The sequence below is a fragment of the Mustela lutreola genome, chromosome 7 (genome assembly GCF_030435805.1).
Source record: "Mustela lutreola isolate mMusLut2 chromosome 7, mMusLut2.pri, whole genome shotgun sequence".
In the NCBI taxonomy this organism is placed as follows: Eukaryota; Metazoa; Chordata; class Mammalia; order Carnivora; family Mustelidae; genus Mustela; species Mustela lutreola.
Genome location: NC_081296.1, coordinates 39,598,377 through 39,617,773, shown reverse-complemented (window position 1 = coordinate 39,617,773; position 19,397 = coordinate 39,598,377). Strand labels below are relative to the sequence as shown.

The following is a 19,397-nucleotide window of genomic DNA, read 5'->3' as shown; positions in this document are numbered from 1 at the left end:
TCTCAGAATGATTACAAACCAGCGGCCAGTTTCACAATACTACAAGACACTGCAAGTCACTCCAAGTCCCTACAGGACAAAAAAGCACCACTATCTTAAAACGGTGTTGACACAGGCCCAGTAGCTTGAACTTTGATCCTTCGGTTACAGTCTGATAGAATAATAAGTTATGTCAATAATTATCCAGTGAACTCACAAGAGGGTTTTACTAAAACTAAAACGTCAGCAAAGGATACCAATTATTGATAAAAATCCTTTTCTGGATTTTGTTCTTTTGAAAACAATTAAAAAATAAGTTTCCACTTGGAACACATTATTCAGATTCAGTTAACTTTTTTCAAGCATGAGCTAAAACACGCACTCGCTATGGGATGCCTGGGTGGCTCCGTAGGTGAACTGTCTGCCTTCAGCTCTGGTCACAATCTCTCAGGATCCTGGGATCGAGCCCCACATCCATCGGGGACACTACTCCTCCCTCTACCTGCTGCTCCCCCTGCTTGTGCTCTCTCCCTCCCTGACAAATAAACAAATAAAATCTTAAAAAATAAAATAAAATCTGCACTCACTAAACAAAAACATTACATCTCACAAAGCGCCCTCTTGGGTCATTTCAGATTTTAAACAAAACTCAATTCCCATGGTTACCCAGCGTGGCAGTGTGCAAGAAGTCAGGTTACATCTTGCACCTTTACGATCGCTCTGCTATCAGCGGCATCAAATCTACTTTTTTAAGCTCAGGTACTTGTGCTACCACAGGGCAGGAGGGACACACAACTCTGTAACTGGAAGTTCTCCAAATTAACATCGCTGTACAATAAAATGTTTATTAAAGCAGCGGTAATAAGGAGGCTTATATGCTCAGACTTGTTATTACTGTCAGGAGCCCCCACTGGCTTACACCTTAGGCCAAGGAAAGATTTTTCACAGAGAATTTTATCGCTGACATTGTGTATAATCACCAGGGCGAGGTGACAATCAAAGCAGACTGAATTTGGTTTTTTTCAGTCAAACTTGGTTTTTTTCGAACTCCTCTGCACGTGCTGATCCCCTGCACTCAAGGCCTGTGCCCATCACCCCATGCTTCGTACACAGCCTGAGATACCCTCACAGCCCCCTGCAGTGTCTTTCAGAGCTGGCCCCCAGGACGTGGATCCATTTCTCTGGCGCAGATGATGAGAAGCATGGACTGACTCTGATACCTTGTTGCTTTGGCACCAGGAGCCACATTTATAACTTACCGAGTGCGGCCTTATGGCATTTTAAGTTCGCCTCTCAATGTCGATGTAATGTCTCAGTTTTCAACTTACTGTTTGAAAGTTCTCAAAATGGCCTCCCTCGCCCCCTAATGAACCGGCAGCATCTTACCCTATAAATTTGGTCTTCCATGTTCGGTGGCATTAGGTAGGGCCCCCAACCTCCAGTTCACCACAGTCCCCACCACTCCCTAAGCCTTGCCTCTGGAGCCTCTCTCCTTCCTAGCTACTTTCCACTTAGCCTCTGAAAGCATCTGACTTTTCAATCCACCTATGTGTTTTCTTGCCAGCCAACTCAAGTCCAGCTGAGAAAAACTCAGTCCCGCATCATCTGGAGAAGCGGTGGTATGGTCTGCGAAGAGGGACACTGTGTATTCAGCACTGTGCCAGGCCCTTTGGAATCTTCTCATTCTTTTTTAAGACTTTATTTTTAAGTAATCTTTATAGCCAACGTGGGGCTCAAACTCACAACCCCAAGATCAAGAGTCCCACACCCTACTAACAGAGCCCACCAGGCACCCCAGCATCTTCTCATTGGACCCTCACTAACCAGATGAGAAAAGCACTATTCTATAACCAAGGAGCAAGTGGCTCTGAGGGGTTCAGTGTGCCAACCCATGTCACAGAGATTCTGGGCAGTAGTGCCAGGGTGGAACCCCACGTGGGTCTGGAGGCTGCTCTGATCCTGAAGTGAGGGGGAAGCATGCTGGAGTTCTCCCCAAGAAAAGGGGGATGCCCTAAGTAAGCGATGTCTTCTATTCCTCCTGCCCCCCACCTGGGCTCTTTATACAGACCCACCCCCAGATGCTCCCCTGGAGGCCAGCCAATGCCTGCCCCGGGGCCACACGACAGAGATCTGTGCAGTCTCTCAGACCCTGTCCTCAGAGCAACATGTACTAGATTTCATGCTCAGCTATCATGGTCTTGAAATTCTCCATAATTCTAATCAAGGGTTCATACTATCACCACCTAGACCAACAAGTGACAGTGGTAAGATGGCCCAACCAGCACCAGGCTCCCTCACGCACGGTGCCATTGGTGCTGTGCACCCAGAGGACACCTTGCACCCAGCAATGCCTTCTGGGAGTCACCACCCACAGACCCCAGTTCCCTCTTCCAGACGCTTCGCAGCCAGAGTTCTTGGGCTTCACTGATACCTAATCAGCCGAGCTTTGCGCTGGACAGTCACCGCGGCAACCAGAGGTTGGTCTCTGCCACTGAGTGAGTCAACAAGTATTTTTCAAGTCCTGTGGTAGAATTTGGACGGAGAATCAGTGACTTTGCTGGACAGTCTAGTTTTTAAGTATTTTTAGTAATCAATACCCTAAAAGAAGGGGGAAGTCATATTCGTTAAGTCATGAGGTAGACACAACAGTAAGGCTGTATAAACATAGACTTTGGCCACAGAGACTTTTGGGCTTGAGTCACAGTACCACCCCGACTAGCCCTGTGACGTTACACAAACCACTCTCCCCTCTCGGCCTCAGTTTCTCCTTTACAACAGAACAATTCTCCTCCCTGCCCAGCTCACTGGGCTCTTTAAGGATGAAATGAGCTCATGTGTAACAAAGAGCTTTGTTGACTGTGCAAATGTTAGATTGTTCTTTCAATAAACATTTATTAAGCGTTTACTCTGAGCCAAAGCCCGAGTTAGGCATCAGAGTCTCTCAAATGTAAACCTCCCGGGCTCCCTGGGATTCATTCTTTCTTTTCCCCCCCAACTAAGGTGATATTCACATGACATAAAATTAACCATTTGAAAGAGAACAACTGAGGAGCACTTAGTGCATTCACAATATTGTGAACCAACCTACTAAGTCCGAATCTGTGAAAAAACTGCACCCACTAAATATCAGCGTCCTTTGAGGGTATGTTCTCCCTCGCGAACATTTCGTCCTTCTTCAGAGCTGATTTCCTGGGTTTGATAATGGCCTGATGTCCCTCTGGTCACCTGTGATGCCAAGCCAACCCCCGGATCCAACCTCCATCTTCACAACTTGAGATCCACTTTCTTCTGCCAGCCCCAGGGAAACCAGAGCCCCAAGCCTGCCATTTTTAATGACGCCAGGGCTGGATGAGCAGGTAATCACCATGCATTTCAGTAAATTACCTCCATAAAGGAGCGATCGTGTTTGTTCATGTGCCCTTCCTTCCTGGAATCAGCTCCCTGCCTGCCAACATTGCCTCTTCCCAGCAGCCTGTGCGTTTGGCGAATGTCGGCCTTGTCAGGCTGGGGGAGAGTCAGGTGCAGGGGGAAGGGGCGGTGTTTGGGCAAATATTAGACTTGGCCACACTTGCTGTCCATATCAGGAACCCGATTGGCGTTATTGATTGACAGATGTGGGGACCAACTGTTTGGAAAGCTGAGCCCCCTCGGATTGGGGTAGGTGTTTCGGCAAACAGCCCTAATACTGGGCAAACAGGCCTGTTGGAAGAAGTGCCTGGCATGTTAGCAGAGCAAACCAAGCGCTGAGCAAACAGCTTAAAAGAATGTGGCCACCTCCATGTAACCTCAGCCGAGGTATTGATCCCACCGGAGGCGGGAGAGGGGCTGAGCGGGGAACAGAGAGATCCACACCCCAGCAGAATGTAAATGTTATCTTTAAGCTGCGGCTGTCAGGGCCCTAATGGGCATCTGTTTGGAATTTGTCTTCTTGCAAATCTTTAAATCCAGGTCAGGGCCACACACAAAATTCAATAACAACTTTTCAGAGAGATCGGGGCCTGGGACTGATCTCATTTTTCCTAAGTCCCACTGGGACCTTCTGTTCCTCCTGGAGGTAGCAGCCTCGGATGGAAACTTTCTAGGTACAAGGCCCAAGCTAGAAGGAGGCAAGTCTCCTGAACGTGAGTCAGAGGAGAAGAAAATCTGAAATCAAGGTGCTTTCTTTGATCCCTGAGCTGTCCGTACAGGAGAGCTGGTCGGTGGAAAGAATCCCGGAATCCGGGCCAAGGAACCCGGTGTTGCTGCAGCTGTTGGTTCCACTTGGATGGCCTCCGTTCCTCACCTCCCTGGGCCTCAGCTTCTGCCTCTTCCAAGAGGAGCACACAGACCCTGCTGGGCATATACAAAGCCTCAGGCCGGAAAGCTCACTCGGGTTGGGAGAATACTCTGTAGTCAGAAGACGCTGCTCCTGGGGTCAGAAGTTGGGCATTTTGTGGGATGCCCCTCCGGGGCCCAAGACCCTCCAACATTACCCCGTGGCAGTGGCACAGACCACAACCGTGGCTACCCACTGTTGTTCCAGGAGAGTGACTGCACAGAAGACGGACAGAGCAGGGAATATGTGATGTTTGTAAATTCCTTGAAAAGTCTAAAAACCATGCTTGCTTGCCTTTTGGTATTTCTGGAAAAGAACAGAGTGAACTGTACTTGCTCCTCACCGTTCCAAATGAGGTAAAAGGGCTGTGATCGGAGAGCACCACTGGTCTGCAACTTCTCCTCAAGAAAAGCCACAGGAAAAAGAAGCCCTTCTCCCTTGGCCTCCCACCCCCTTCCCCAGCCTGGCCCAGTCCCTTGGCCAAGCAGGTAGAGGCCAGGCACAGGAAGGAGTAACTCAGCCACACCACAACCACGGCCCCCGCCCCCAGAAAGGAAGGGGCAAACCCGTGCTGAGTGCTGACCCGTTCAGAAGACTGAAGCCCGTCTCCAGCAGGGGCCCTGAGCAGTGAGGGTAATCCAGGCTGTCACTGGGCACTGCAACTTACAAGAATAGAGAGAGAATATAAACCCTTTTGGTCATCTCCGACTTTGGGTGTCTGGTTTCACCGTGATAAGAAGAATCAAAGAAGGCTGTGGCTCGGAGAAGGAGCATTCCCAATTTTAATGGCCCTTTAAACAGGCACCGAACGGAAGGAGGTCGGCGAGTAGTCAAGAGTGTGGGCTAGGGACGCCTGTGTGGCTCAGTTGGTTGGACGACTGCCTTCGGCTCAGGTCATGATCCCAGAGTCCCGGAATCGAGTCCCGCATCGGACTCCTAGCTCCATGGGGAGTCTGCTTCTCCCTCTGACCTTCTCCTCGCTCATGCTCTCTCTCACTGTCTCTCTCTCAAGTAAATAAATAAAATCTTTAAAAAAAAAAAAAAAAAAAGAGTGTGGGCTAGAAATCCCTGCTCAGCCACCTGCTAGCTCTGTGAGCGTGGGCAAGTTACCTGCGTTCTTTGAGCTTCAGCACTCCTCCCTGTAAAACGGAAATAATAGTACAAGGGATGAAATAAGGTACTGTGTCTCGGCCCTTCAGCACTGTCCTTCACCCACCGTAAGCCCTCAGTAAATAGTAAGGACTCATTATCATCTCTGTGACATGGGCAGGACAGACCCTAGCACGAGCTGTCATTGCCAGTATGAGGCTGTGGGAGATGCCCCTGTCCTCAGTGAGGACATCCACCAGCCTAGCCTAGAAAACCTAACATCAGACTGAGGTCAGCATGGAGGTTTTACCACAAAGTGGAGAAACGCATTGTTTTTAAGAGCATGGCCCTGGAAAGTTTCTCCGGCTACCTTCTCCCATAGGCACATCCCGCCTTTCTGCAGCGAGAAGGCTATAAGGACAAAGCACCCCTCCACCCGCCCCCTCCCCATCGCAGAGATGGTCTATTGCCCTCTGCTTACAGATCTGGCAGAGGAAACCCTAGGACAGGAAGGGACTTGCCTTGGGTCGCCCAGTAGGTCAGACAGGGAGGGAGCAAGCCACCTGTGACACTAAGGAAATGGGCAGAGGAGGCTGGGTCTTCGAGACAGAAGCACTGACAAGCGAAAGCCAGCCTCCAAAGAGAAGGGGGTAGTGACCTACTTCACCCCACCCCCACTAAAGTTATTAATCCATTAGGGCTTCTCTACTGCAATTAGAAAGAGCCAGGTAAATTGTACCTGTGTTGACACCCTTGCTCTCAACCTCATGATTAACAAACATACCCTCCGTGAAAGGACTATCTCAACAAAGGGCATCTCAAAACCATCTGTTCTGGGGACAGGAGAGCAAATACGAGGACGAGGACGCACGACATGGGGGGTCGTCGAGGAGGGCAGGTGTGGAGAGGTAACTGTATTTCCCCAATCCGCATGGCCTCGCCTCTGGACCAGTACAGAGTGTCTCCCCCTCCCCCCTTAGAGAAAGGGATTTTAGCGAAGGTCTCGCATTTGGCCTGCGTCCCCTGTCCCCTGCGGCTGTCCTGCCTCCTGGGCCTTCCAGGGGGTGCCCCACTGATCTCGCCACCCCCACAGAGCACAGGCAGAGCCCCCCCTTCCCCAGCTCTCTCCCTTAGCTCCAAGAGAGTGACGCAGAGGCTCAATGTCATGAGCCAAAAAGAGTAAAAACTAAAAACGAGGAAGCTTGTTCCGTAAAAACCACTGCTGTTTTCAAGGGTCAGGAGAGGATGCCCTCAGTGGCCTGAAGGGAAGAAAACAGGGCACATGCACACCACCACCACCTTCTCTGGTCACTCTTAGGTTCCATACTTGGCTCCCACAGCTGTCGAACAACGTCCCTCCTTTCCTGCCGCTCTGCAGACCTGGAGGAGATTCTGTCTGGGGCGGGAGCGGTACAGCGCCTGCTTCTGGACCAGGCTTCCCAGGTAGAACACACGGGAGGCAGGAGCCCGGTGCGCATGAACTTAGTTTGTGCGCAGTTCAGAACAGCTCAGAGTGTGCCTCCAACCCTTTCTGAATCCACACTGGGGCACGGAAGCCCAGAAAACCCTTATCAAAAGCACCTCCTAGGGGTGCCTGGGTGGCTCACTGGGTTGGGGACTCTGCCTTCGGCTCAGGTCATGATCCCAGGGTCCTGGGATCGAGCCCCGCATTGGACTCTCTGCTCAGTGGGGAGCCTGCTTCTCCTCCCTCTCTGCCTACTTGTGATCTCTGTTGTCAAATAAATAAATAATAATAAAAATATATTTTAAAAAAAATAGTGAGACTCAGGAATCCATACGTCAACCCCTTTTGCCCTCATTTGAGTTAAAATGCCCCGTTCTTTTAAAATTCTGAGGAAGAGAAAGTCTGAGCTACAGAACTTTTTTTTTTTTTTTTAGGAAAGTATTTTATTACATGAGAACCCCCTTCTGAGTAGGCCAGATACTGTCCTCGCCTCTCAGCCAGCCCCTGCGGGAAAAGCACCTTGCTGACAGGCGGTGACTGCAATCCCAGGCTGGGGAGGGTCCCAGCTCTGCCCTGAGACAGCGAGAGGGTTGGAGTCCTTGTCCCAGTTAGCTCCTTCAGAAAGGCAAATGGGATTGGGAAGGGGTAAGGAAGGGATGGGGGCAAAGTCAGCCATTCCCAGCCTGCTTCTCAGTCGTTTGAAAATATTTCCCCAAGAGGGGGTCTCTATGGCAAGAACAAGGTTCAGAAACTCTGGATCAAACAATATTCTGAACGACAGGGCTTGTCAGAATCTTGATTTATTTTTTTTTTCTAAAGATTTTATTTATTTATTTGTCAGAGAGAGAGCGAGCGAGAGCGAGCACAGGCAGACAGAGTGGAAGGCAGAGTCAGAGGGAGAAGCAGGCTCCCTGCGGAGCAAGGAGCCGGATGTGGGACTCGATCCCAGGACGCTGGGATCATGACCTGAGCTGAAGGCAGCTGCTTAACCAACTGAGCCACCCAGGCATCCCTGTCAGAACCTTTAAAAAGTTATAAGAATTGTGACTCTCCAATCCTGTGCTGACAGGGCTTCCTCCCAAGCTTGTTTGACTCCATTGATCTAACAACCCAGTCGCTTAGGGGAGTGGTCACTATAAGACCCATAGAACCTAAACTTCAGGGCCTCCCACCTAGGTCTTTGCAAGGCTCTGGAAACACTCTAACAAAATGTTCACCAGTTATATCCATCCACCCCACAAAGTAACGTTTGCAGAACATTTGTGTAGCATTTACAGAAGTAAGATACTGCCCTATATCCATACCCTTAAAGAGAGCCCCTAAAATTCTGACTTTTGGACCCCACAAAATATGTATCCTTCTCTGCACCCATCTCCCCATCTAGAGGCCCCACCCTTACACCCCGCCAAACACCTTAAAATGTACTCACGTCCTCGTTTAATATCATTTATAAACTAACTTGAAGAATGGAGTCGGAGATAGCATAATGTCATTTGTTTCGTAGACTTCTAATTAAACATTCTTTCATATTGGTTTTGCTCTGTTGCAAGGAATGTTAATTTCAGAGGCAACGTTTAAAATTTCCATGTCGTGATCACTGTCTTAGACCCTGGGGATGCTCCCGGTCCCTGAGCACCTGGTCTATACTGCAAAATGCCAGAAACGGTGCCCCGCTCACCAGCCTCTACAGTTCCAGAAACACTATGCTGGGTTATCTGCTTGGGTGTCTCCACTTCAGGGGAAACGTCTACCTGACATCTCATTCAGACTAAAGAGGGATCAGGGTGGTGGGGAGAGAAAGAGTCTGGGTTATGGAAATTGAACTTTTATTATCATCGAGAAACAGCGGGTTTCCTTGAACTGGTTTAACAAGGTGTTATCTAATGAGACCTGAGGGGCTGCTTTAATTTAGGACAAGATTGTTGTGCAATTAGCTTATCAACTCTGTATATGTAAATGAAGGCTTTTAAAGTCCTTGAAAACGGCTCCTGCTCTTAAGTAATTGAACTGTTTCCCTGGATGCTCTTCACTCTCCCCTGCCTGGACACTTCTTTTAATTAAGCATTAGTGTGCAAAGCGCTGTGCCTAGGGGTTGAAAAGGAGGAAGAGCCAGTCCCCTGCCCTCCATCTGCCTATTGTCTAATTAAAAGTTGGCCACCCTTCCCCGAGGAGGGCTGGATGGCGAATGTTTTCGGCTTTGCAGACTATCTCTGTTCCCAGAACCCAGCTCTGCCCTCCCGGCACCAAAGGAGCCAGAGACCGTGAGCAGATGAATGAGGGCGGCCATGATCTACTAAACCTTCACTTACAAGAATCACCCAGGCTATAGTGCGCCAACCCCAGGTCTAATGAGAGAGACAGATGTGTAATTGACTACGTGAAGGTACAAATGCAGGTCTGTGCTAGCCAAGGACTGCAGAGTGCGGACAGAGGGAAGAAGCAACTGCTTGGCACAGGGAAGACAGAGGCTTTCCCCGCGTCTGAGCCCTATGGAGACACTGCCTTTTGGCTGAGCCCCTTATGCTTCCCCAACTGCTTTGTTCTTACCTGATTTTCCTCCCCAGCAAGGCTGGAGCTCCTGAGGCCTGATGTTTTCTTCTGTCATTCACGGGGCTGAGCTAAACTGGGTGCCTACGTCCTGCCTGCAAATTCTGAGTCAGCATCCAGGCAAATGAGTTTCATGTTGGAAAGAGCGAAACACCGACACCAGGCATCCCCCCCCCCCACTCCAGCCAGGCTTCAAATAACCATTGCTCGTTTGGGAAACCACCTTGCCTTTGAGGGGAATTAAACAATGTAATCTCCTGCACGCACCCGTCACCTCTGCTCTGACTCCTTTATTGTTCTTCCAGACACTTTCTCTTTGCATTTCCAATATCCAAATGCTGCCTAGTTTACTGTGACTTGTTTGCTCAAGGCTGGGCAAATACAAGAACAAAGGAGGCTGTGAGCCTCCGCAAGGGCTCTGCTATCACCTGCTCTCACCCTGAGCTTAGCAGCCTTCAGCACCCCATCCCCTAAATAGGCTGCAGGCAAAGGTTCCTTGAGATGCAGCGGCTATAAAGGTGGGACAGGAGACACCACCGGAAAGGACTCCTGATAGCTTATCTCTAACTCCACCAGGAACTGGGTAATGGTGACCCACTGGCAATAAGAGCACGTAAATGAATGACTCACCCCAGAAAATGCGTGGGGCTGATAACAAGAAGACCTAGGCATTTCCAAGTCCCAGGTCTTACCAAGAGATGGATCTTAGGGGGCTTAGCCCTGGCAACATCGCCACTAGCTATCTCCACAGCTTCTCCAAATTCATATGTAATCTCCCTGTGAGTACATCATTCTGGCCATGCCACTGGACCACGCTCTGAGTCCCCCACTGCCTGGTTATGCCTGGTATCTGCCCAGTGGGAGGCAATGCTCATGAGTCCCCCCAACACGTGTGTGACTCTCCAGGAAGCCAGACGAAGTCAAACCAGAGAACGCTAGATCCAAAATGGAACTCCTGAGTAGTATTTCCAATGCAAGTTGCACCTGCAAGCACCCGGCCCCTCCCTACCGAGTTAGAGACCCCAGCTGCAGTCTTTCTCATCTGCAAATGAGAAACTACCTCTGAACTGCCGCACCCCATCCCCACCTTCTCACCCAGCACAGCTCCTGATGGACAGGGAGTCCCTCTGTGGTCTAACCCTGGACCGAGTGATCAGTGTTCTACAGAGAAATCTCCCTGCCTGGATTACCCTCCTGCTTCTTCTTCCCCTACCCAGGGTTTACCCAGCCTTCAAGATCTGGCTCCAGGCTGCCTCCTCCAGGAAGTCTTCCCCCATCAACCAAGCTCTGCCAGCACCTCCCACCCCAGAGTCCCAACCCGGCTTTTAGGCAGGCTCACACAAAGTCAAATTTAATAGCACCCTGTCCAATCTCACAGTCTCAGCACTCCACATGTGTTCATTATCTCCCCAGAGTGTGTAAGTTCGTTGGCTAGAAACCATGCCTTCACTTCTAACCCCCTAAGCTCAATTGCACAAGGCTAGATAAACAGCAGGTGATATAAATTGCTGTTGCTGATATAAATTCCAAGGATATAAAAAAGGGTACAAGCCCAGCTGCCTCCTCTTTTAAAAGGAGACATAGTGAGGGTGCTTGGGTGGCTCAGTGGGTTAAAGCCTCTGCCTTCAGCTCAGGTCAAGATCCCAGGGTCCTGGGTCATGATCCCAGCGTCCTTGGATTGAGCCCCGCATCGGGATCTCTGCTTAGCAGGGAGCCTTCTCCCCCCACCCTCTCTGCCTGCCTCTCTGCCTACTTCTGATCTCTGTCAAATAAATAAATAAAATCTTTAAAAAAAAAATAAAATAAAAGGAGACATAGCCATAGTAGCAACCAATTCCTGTGAGCCATCACATATCCGAAAAAGACTCCCCACATTCATGATCTCAATTAATCAGCAACCCCAGGGCGATATGTAGAATCCCTCCCACAATATGCAGATGGGGACACCAATGGCCAATGAGAGTCTTTGATTTGCCTGCAAGCACAACTCACTCGTAAGTGGCAGAGTCATGATTTGAACCCAGGTCTTAGGACACCAAGCCTTTTTTTTTTTCTTCTCCAGCATATGGTCTATGAGCTTTGAAAGCCAAGAGCTGATCCAAGGGGCGGCTGGCAGTTTTGCTACAGAGAAAACTGCAACCATCGGAAAATATATAACTTGTCCATACAGAGATGCAGGGACCACAGAGAAGGTAAGTTTCTGCCAGACCTCGAAGAAGCAATGGAATTTGGACAAAAAGAGAGGCAGGAGAGAAAAGGGGCATGAATGGGAGCAAGCAAAAGGCTTTGGAGAAATGGGGGGGGGGCACGGGAAACCACGTGGAGGAGGTATAAGCAGAAGGCAGTCTGAGGAGAGGAATATCATGCCAAACTAGAAGCAAGTCTTAAGCCTCAAGCGGGAGATTGTGAAGACCGTGTAAGCAGAGATGGGGGTAGGGGGTGTTTGAGAGACCTCCCCCTGCCCCCCGCCCCCCACAGGACTCCATGAGAGACCAGACGGGGATGGAGAGCAAACAAGAGTAAGTCAAGGTCGTTCCAAGCCCCCCAAGCCAGAGAGCCTGCTAAAATGTAGGTGTCATTAATCGACATGGGGGTGGCGAAAATTGCCGCTGATTTAAACTGGGAAGGAAACAGGCAGTATCACACAATGTCAAATTTAATAATATGCTGTCGCTGTGCACTATCTCATTATTCCACACATGTTCATTATCTCCCCAGATTGTGCGCTAGCTGGCTTTTGGAAACTATGTCTTCTTTTTTAACTTTTGCAGCTCCTCGTGCAGGGCTGAGCAGAGAGCCGCGGCCCGAGAAATACCAGTGGCTGTATATTTTAATGCCACGAACGGGGGCCTGAACCCCAGGGTGGCCGCAGAGACATTTCAGAGAGACAGACATCAACGCAATATTTTCTTGAAAGTATTTTTGCAGTAGCAGCTAGATGTGTCCAACAGCACATCTAGCTGCTACTGCAAAATACTGTCCCTTGGGGTAATGAGTGTCCTGTCACTCAAGGTATCCAAGCAGAAACCAGACAATCGTCAGAGTCTCTATGGAAGGAATCCCTGCCTCAGGAGGGAAACCAGACAGAACAGCTCATAAAGCCCCTGCTCCATCTCTCAGACGCTATGGTTCTAAAATGCTGTGAATTCGATCTCCCATTTCCTTGGCATGTCCCATTCAGAAATAGCCAGACTGACTTAAAAAAAGAAATCTCCATGCCTCCTTCTATTTCCTTCAGACCCTTTAAATGTCAAGTTCCAGACCATGGTTCTGCCATGCCGGGCGGCTGGATACCAAACCCATGAGGGCTAGGTTTAGAATAGCACGCCCGGCATGGCCAGAGGAGGTGGGGGGGTCTGACTTCATGCATTCCTAACACACGTCTATTTTTACAGCCATGAAACACAACGCCTCCCTTCGCTGTTCACATCAATATCACACAGGGACGCTGACACAGGGCCATCTGTCCCCGCAGACGTGTTCTTTCGGGAGGGGAGGCAGAGAGAACCGGAGAGAAATAGATATGCATTTTTGTTCTAAGTCTGAAAATTGATTTGGGATATGAGAGCTCCCAGACTCGAGCTGGGCAGAGACGCCGTTTGCCAATCCATGTTGGGAATAGAGCATCTTATTTTTTTGCCTCCTTCTGAAGTTTAGCGCAGTCTGTCAGTCCACCCACACACTCATTCATTCATTCACTCCCTCGTTCATTTGCCTGAGGCGTGCCAGCTCTGGGCCACACATCCTTTCCTCATGCTGGACTCTTCTGGAAGCCCCTGATGCGAGAGGTCACGGAGGTGGGGAGGACTTGTGACTGGGAGGTTGGATGAGGCATGTCCTTTCTGAGCACCTCTACTACATCCAGGGCTGTGCCCAAACTGAAACTAGGCCAGGTGGAGCTTTCCCCCCTGAAACCAGCCATTGCACTGAGGCACGAGATGAGGCAGACTTGAGAGCCAAAGGAGGGATGTCATGTGTGCTGGAGCAAAACCAAAATAGTTGCCAGCGAAATGGGGGCTCGAGATCAGTGTGGCTGTGGACCCCCAAACCTGGGCTGAGTCAGCTCTTCTGGAAGAGCCCCACACTCTAGGGGAGGAGATGGAGGAATTAGTCTAAAGAGCCAGGGCACCTGGGTGGTTCAGTTGGTTGAGGGTCTGACTCTTAATTTCAGCTCAGGTCATGATCTTGGGGTGGTGGGATTAAGCCCCATGTCAAGCTCTGCCCTCAGTGGAGAGTCTGCTGGAGATCCCTCTCTCTCTCTCACTCCCTCCCTCACCACCCCCCCACTCTCTCAAAGAAATAAGTCGATCTTTTAACAAAATATATTAAAGACCCACACAGGAAGGCTGTCATCAGGGGCTTGTTATGGACTCTGGTTCCCCAAGTTTTGAGGGCCCATTGCACTTTCCTATCTCCCTCCTCTGATAACATATCCAGTTTTCCTGCTCCCCCATCCCTGCTGGTCCTGATGGACCTGCTGGTCATGCGACTCCATCATCTCTAGGTAACAGCTCAGTCCAGGCCCCCGTGAATCAGATCACCCCTCTGAAACTCCAGGCGGTGATTAATTCAGGGAGGCACAAATGATTCTGACACGGCCAACTACAGGCAGTCCTAAGGCTTTTCTGCCAGAGCTAACAGGGAAAATGACCTCTCTCGATTGCTATTGCTAGTTTGAGAGAATATGAATCTAAAACTGCCAGTTGCCATTTTGTCTGCTCCATGGAAAGGATCCAGGCAAAGGACACAGCAAGTCAGAAACGACACAAGCCAAGGAGAAGAGAGAGAGACAGTCGTGATGCCTTCAAATGACCCCTGGTTCTACCAGTCAGAAGCCAACCCCTGGACTGCCCATTTATGAGAGCCAATGATTTCTTTTTTCCCTTCTTCCTCAAATTACTTTTGATTTGAACACTATCCTCCAGCACTCCTGAATTTCTGAATTTTTTATATACCAACGAATTGGACAAACCCAGAAGAGCTGGATAAATTCTCAAAGACATACAATCTTCCGAGACCGAATCAGGAAGAAATAGAAAATCTGAACAGGTCAGTCACTATTAATGAAGCTGAATCAGTCATTACAACAGTCCCAACAAACAAAAGTCCAGGACCAGATGGCGGCACAGGTGAATTCTACCAAATATTCAAAGAAGAGTTCATTCTTATCCTTTGCAAACTATTACCAAAAAAATTGAAGAGGAAGGAATGCTTCCAAGCTCATTCTACAAGGCCAGCATTACTGATACCTAAACCAGACAAATACTACAAAAAAAAGAAAATAATAAACCAATATCCCTAATGAACATAGGTGCAAAAATCCTTAGTATTAGCTAACCACGTTCAATAATACATGAAAAGGAGCATATGCCATGATAATTGGGATTTATTCTAGAGATTCAAAGATGGTTCAATATCTGTGAGTCAACATGATAAAGCACATTAACAAAATTAAAGATAAAAATCATATGATCATCTCAATAAATGCAGAAAAAACATTTGACGAACTTCAATGTCCATTCATGATAAAAACTCCCAAGAAATTAGGTCTAGAGGGATGTACCTTAATACAATAAAGGCTATGTATAACAGATTTACTGCTAACATCATACTCAATAGTGAAAAGCTGAACGTTCTTCCCCTAGGGTCAGGAACAAGACAAGGATGCCCACTCTTGCTGCTTTTATTCAACATAATACTGGAACTCGTAGCCACAGCAATCAAACAAGAAAAAAATAAAAGTCATCCAAATTGGAAAGGAAGAAGTAAAACTGTCACTATTCAAGATGACATGATACCATATACAGAAAACTATAAAACCTCCACTCAAAAACTATTAGAACCAATAAATGAATTCAGTAAAATTTTAGGATCAAAATCAAGATACAGAGAAATCTGCTGTGTCTATACATTAATAACACACCATGAGAAAGAGCAAATAAGAAAGCAATCCCATTTACAGATGCATCAAAATGAATAGAATATCTAGGGGGCACCTGGGTGGCTCAGTTGGTGCGTGTCTGCCTTCAGCTCAGGTCATGATCCCGGAGTCCCAGGATCAAGTCCCGCATCCAGCTCCTTACTCAGTAGAGAGCCTGCTTCTCCCCCTGCCCCTCAGCCTGCTCATGTTCTCTCTCTCTCTGTCTCTCAAATAAATAAATAAAACCTTCCCAAAAAAGTTTAATTTTTTAAAATATCTAGGAATAAATTTAACAGAGAAGGTGAAAGACCTCATGCTGCAGACTAGAAGACAGTGATGAAAGAAACTGAAGATGACACGAGTGAAATATATTCTATACTTATGGACTGGAAAAATTAATATTGTTAAAATATCTATACTTCCTACAGCAATCTACAGATTCAATACAATCCCTGTGAAAATTCCAACAGCATTTCCCACAGACCTAGAAGGTAGTTTTTATCCTAAAATTTGGATGGAACTGCAAAAGACCCCAAATAGCCAAAGCAACCTTGAGAAAGAAAAACAAGACTGGAGGTATTGTACTCCCAGATTTCAAACGACACTACAAAGATATAGTAATCAAAACAGTGTGGTACCAGTACAAATCCAGGTACATAGATCAGTGGAACAGAAATAAACCCGGACTTATATGGAAAGAAGGAGGCAAGAATCTACCATGGGGAAAAAGGCCATCTCTTCAGTATGTGGTGTTGAGACAACTGGACAGCTACCTGCGAAAGAATGAGCCTGGACCACTTACATACTCCACATACAATAACAAACTCCAAATGGGTTAAAGACTTAAGTATAAGACCCCAAACTAGGGATGTCTGGGTGGCTCAGTCGGTTAAGCAGCTGCCTTCAGCTCAGGTCATGAATCCAGGGTCATGGGATCGAGTCCCACATTGGGCTTCCTGCTCCAGGGAACCTGCTTCTCCTTTTAGTTGCTGCTTCCCCTGTTTGTGTGCTCACAGTCTCTCTCTCTCGCTCTCGCTCTCTCTCTCTCTGACAAATAAATACATAAATTAAAAAAAAAAAAAGAACCAAAACTATAAGCTCTTAGAAGAATACATGGGCAGGAAGGTCTTTGACATTGGTCTTAGGAATATTTGTTTGGATCTGTCTCCTCAGGCAAGGACCACAAAAGCAAAAATAAAACGATGGGACTACATTAAATTAAAAGAACATCTATGCAGTGATGGAAGCCATCAATGAAACAAAAAACAAGCTAAGCAATGGAAAAAGATATTTGCAAATGCCATTATCTGAGGAAGGGTTAACACCCAAGATAGAAAAAGAACTCATAAAACTCAGTTTGATTAAAAATGGGCAGAGGACCTGAATGAACATTTTTTTCTTTTTTCAAAGGAGGCATATAGATGGCCAACAGGCACACTGGAATATTACTCTGCCATAAACAAGAATGAGCTCTTGCCATTTCCAATGATATGGATGGACCTAGAGGGTGTTATGTGAGGTGAAATAAGTCAGTCACAGAAAGACAAATACCATCTGATTTCACGTATGTGTGAAATCTAAAACAAAAACAAAACAAACAAAGAAACCCAACAGAAACAGACTCATAGATACAGAGAACAAACTGACCGTTGTCAGGGGGAAGGGAATGGCGGATGAACAAACTAGGTGAATGGGATTAAGAAGTGCCAAGTCTCAGCTACAAAATAAATAACACACGGATATAATATACAGCATAAGGAATACAGTCAATGTTATTGTAACAACTTTGCCTGGTGGCAGATGGTAAATAGAATCACTGTGGTGACCATTTCCTAATGTGTATACATATCAAATACAGTACCTTGTACACCTGAAACTAACACAATATCGTATGTCAATTATTCTTCCATTGAAAAAAGAAACACCATAAAAAAATAATTTAAAAATAAAAAGGAAAAAATCCTTGGCCAGAGCAATTCAATCTCCCAGGGTCCAGAACATCCAAGTGGCCCCCGTCATCTGGGGGTTGCTAAAGGACTCTGAATAAAACAGACATCCAGCCCCAGCAGTTCATTTTCTTAACAAAGATTGGAGCAAGCAGAGAAATGACACTGCAAAATCTTTTTTACACACAATGATTGGAAAAAAATAAGAGAATGAATTTCTGTCACTTCGGTCAACAGATTGAAGCTCTCCAGTGGCCTGGTTAAATGTAATTGCACATGTGACAGTGGCTCACACAGCCAGGTCAGGGTAGCAGGACTCCCTTTGGCGGGAAGAGGGTCAGCTTGTGCCAGGAGTCCCCAGGTGCCTGCTGGCCCCGGCCAGTGTCTAGGGCACTTGGATTCACCAGAGACAGTGCACTGGGAAATCCTTCGGGGTCGGTCTGGACACGCTAGCTGCTGGTGTGGACAGTCTTCTCCCAACAGCACTGGGGGAGTCTGAACCCCATTCCAGGGCCTCTGAGGAGGGAGATCCACTCATCTCCCTAGCTACTACCCAGATGGAGAAGTGGTCAGACAAATCATACCCAGCTCCTCTGTTATGGATGGATGAACATTGCCTCTCTACATGACGCACGCGATTAAAACTTGTACGAGCACATTCTATGACACAGCAACTTCCATCTGGGGCTGTGCAGGTTCTCTCTCGCTATGGAACAGATTGCCCCAAAAGGTAGTGGCTTAGAACAACAACAGACCTCCATCAGGTCCATTTCTGTGGGCCAGGAACTCGGCGGCATCACTGTATGCTTCTGGCTGACATGTGCTTTCAGTCAAGATGTCAACTGGGGGCTCAGTCATCTGAAGGCTCAACTGAGGCCGAGGGACCCATGTGCCACATGGCTTATTCACCCAGATGACGAGTGGGCGCCAGGTGCTGACAGGAAGCTCACTTCCCACCACCCAGACCTGGAGCCAAAGGACTGGCTGGGCGTCCTCACTGGCAGCTACCCAGGCCTCCAGCCCACAGGGCTTCTCACCAGGATCTCAGGCTGACGTGGGCCAGGATTTCGCTGTGGCGGCATGCAGGGAGGCGGGGAACGGAAGCACTCTGAGCAGAGGCAGTGACATAGAGGACATGTCTCCCTCTCTGACAGAGTAGTGTGCAGCAGGTAAAAAAATTAAATGTATACTTGGCCACATGGACGCATCTGAAAACATGGGGCCATGTAAAAAAGACAACAAAAAAAATCGTGAACTACAGAATGAGTTCTCTTGTATGGTCCCATTTATAACAGTTAGATATATGCACATAAAACAACAAAACACCATGCAAGAACATACAAACAAGATGTGCGTTAAGCCTACTGGAGTGGCTGTCTGGGGGGGGCAGGATGGGAACGGAGAAGAGGACTGGGATCCCAGGGAACACATAAGTCAACAAAAGCATAGGGCCTTCTGGAGACCTGTAATACTGGGGCACCATGACCTGAGAATCCACACCTGGCATCCACACACCATTGTCCAAGGAAACAGACATCTCCCTCTACAGCTGGTCCTCCTGCAGGGACAGCACCCATGACACAGGTCTCTTCGGAGTGGCTGCTTTTTTATTTCTTGGTGGTGGTGGTGGTACTTAGTTGGCTTGATTTTGCAGCCAAGCGTGTGTCTCCAACCCACCTTCTCTCTCGAATTCCAGACTCCCTTGCCAACTACCTGGGCTTTGTACAGACTGAACTCATCACCTGTCCTCCAATCACCGGCCCTCCTATACCTTCTCTCTCTCGGAAGACGCTCCCCTGTCCACTCAGCCATCCCACCCGAAACTGTATCTCGTCCATCCCTCTGCCCTTCCTTTCAGCCCCACCTCTGTCAGGATACCCTAGGCTTAATAGAGCAAGCTCTCCTGTCTGCAAGCCAAGGCATGAATGATGCTTGCCTCTGTGTCCACGAAGACACGTTCAGTGGCAGGTAACAAACAGCACAAAGTTATTCAAGTAAAATCTAGCAAACACATCACCAGGTCCTGATTTCTTCTTCTTCTTCTTCTTCTTCTTCTTCTTCTTCTTCTTCTTCTTCTTCTTGTTCTTGTTCCTCTTCCTCTTCCTCTTCCTCTTCTCCCTCTTCCTCTTCTTCTTC

At 48.0% G+C, this 19,397-nt stretch overlaps 1 long non-coding RNA gene across 2 annotated transcripts; it reads right to left on the bottom strand.

Annotated features, from left to right (window-relative positions):
- Nucleotides 1–2,546: 2,546 nt before the first annotated feature.
- LOC131835823 (uncharacterized) lies at nucleotides 2,547–9,896 on the bottom strand. 2 transcript variants are annotated; one of them, XR_009355375.1, is made up of 4 exons: nucleotides 9,396–9,896; nucleotides 5,405–5,433; nucleotides 4,878–5,320; nucleotides 2,547–4,600 (listed from the first exon to the last, which is right to left on the bottom strand). It is a non-coding gene; the product is annotated as an uncharacterized LOC131835823 (long non-coding RNA). The 2 variants fall into 2 exon arrangements; XR_009355376.1 differs by lacking the exon at nucleotides 5,405–5,433 and having other exon boundaries at nucleotides 9,396–9,894.
- Between the last annotated feature and the right edge of the window lie 9,501 nt (nucleotides 9,897–19,397).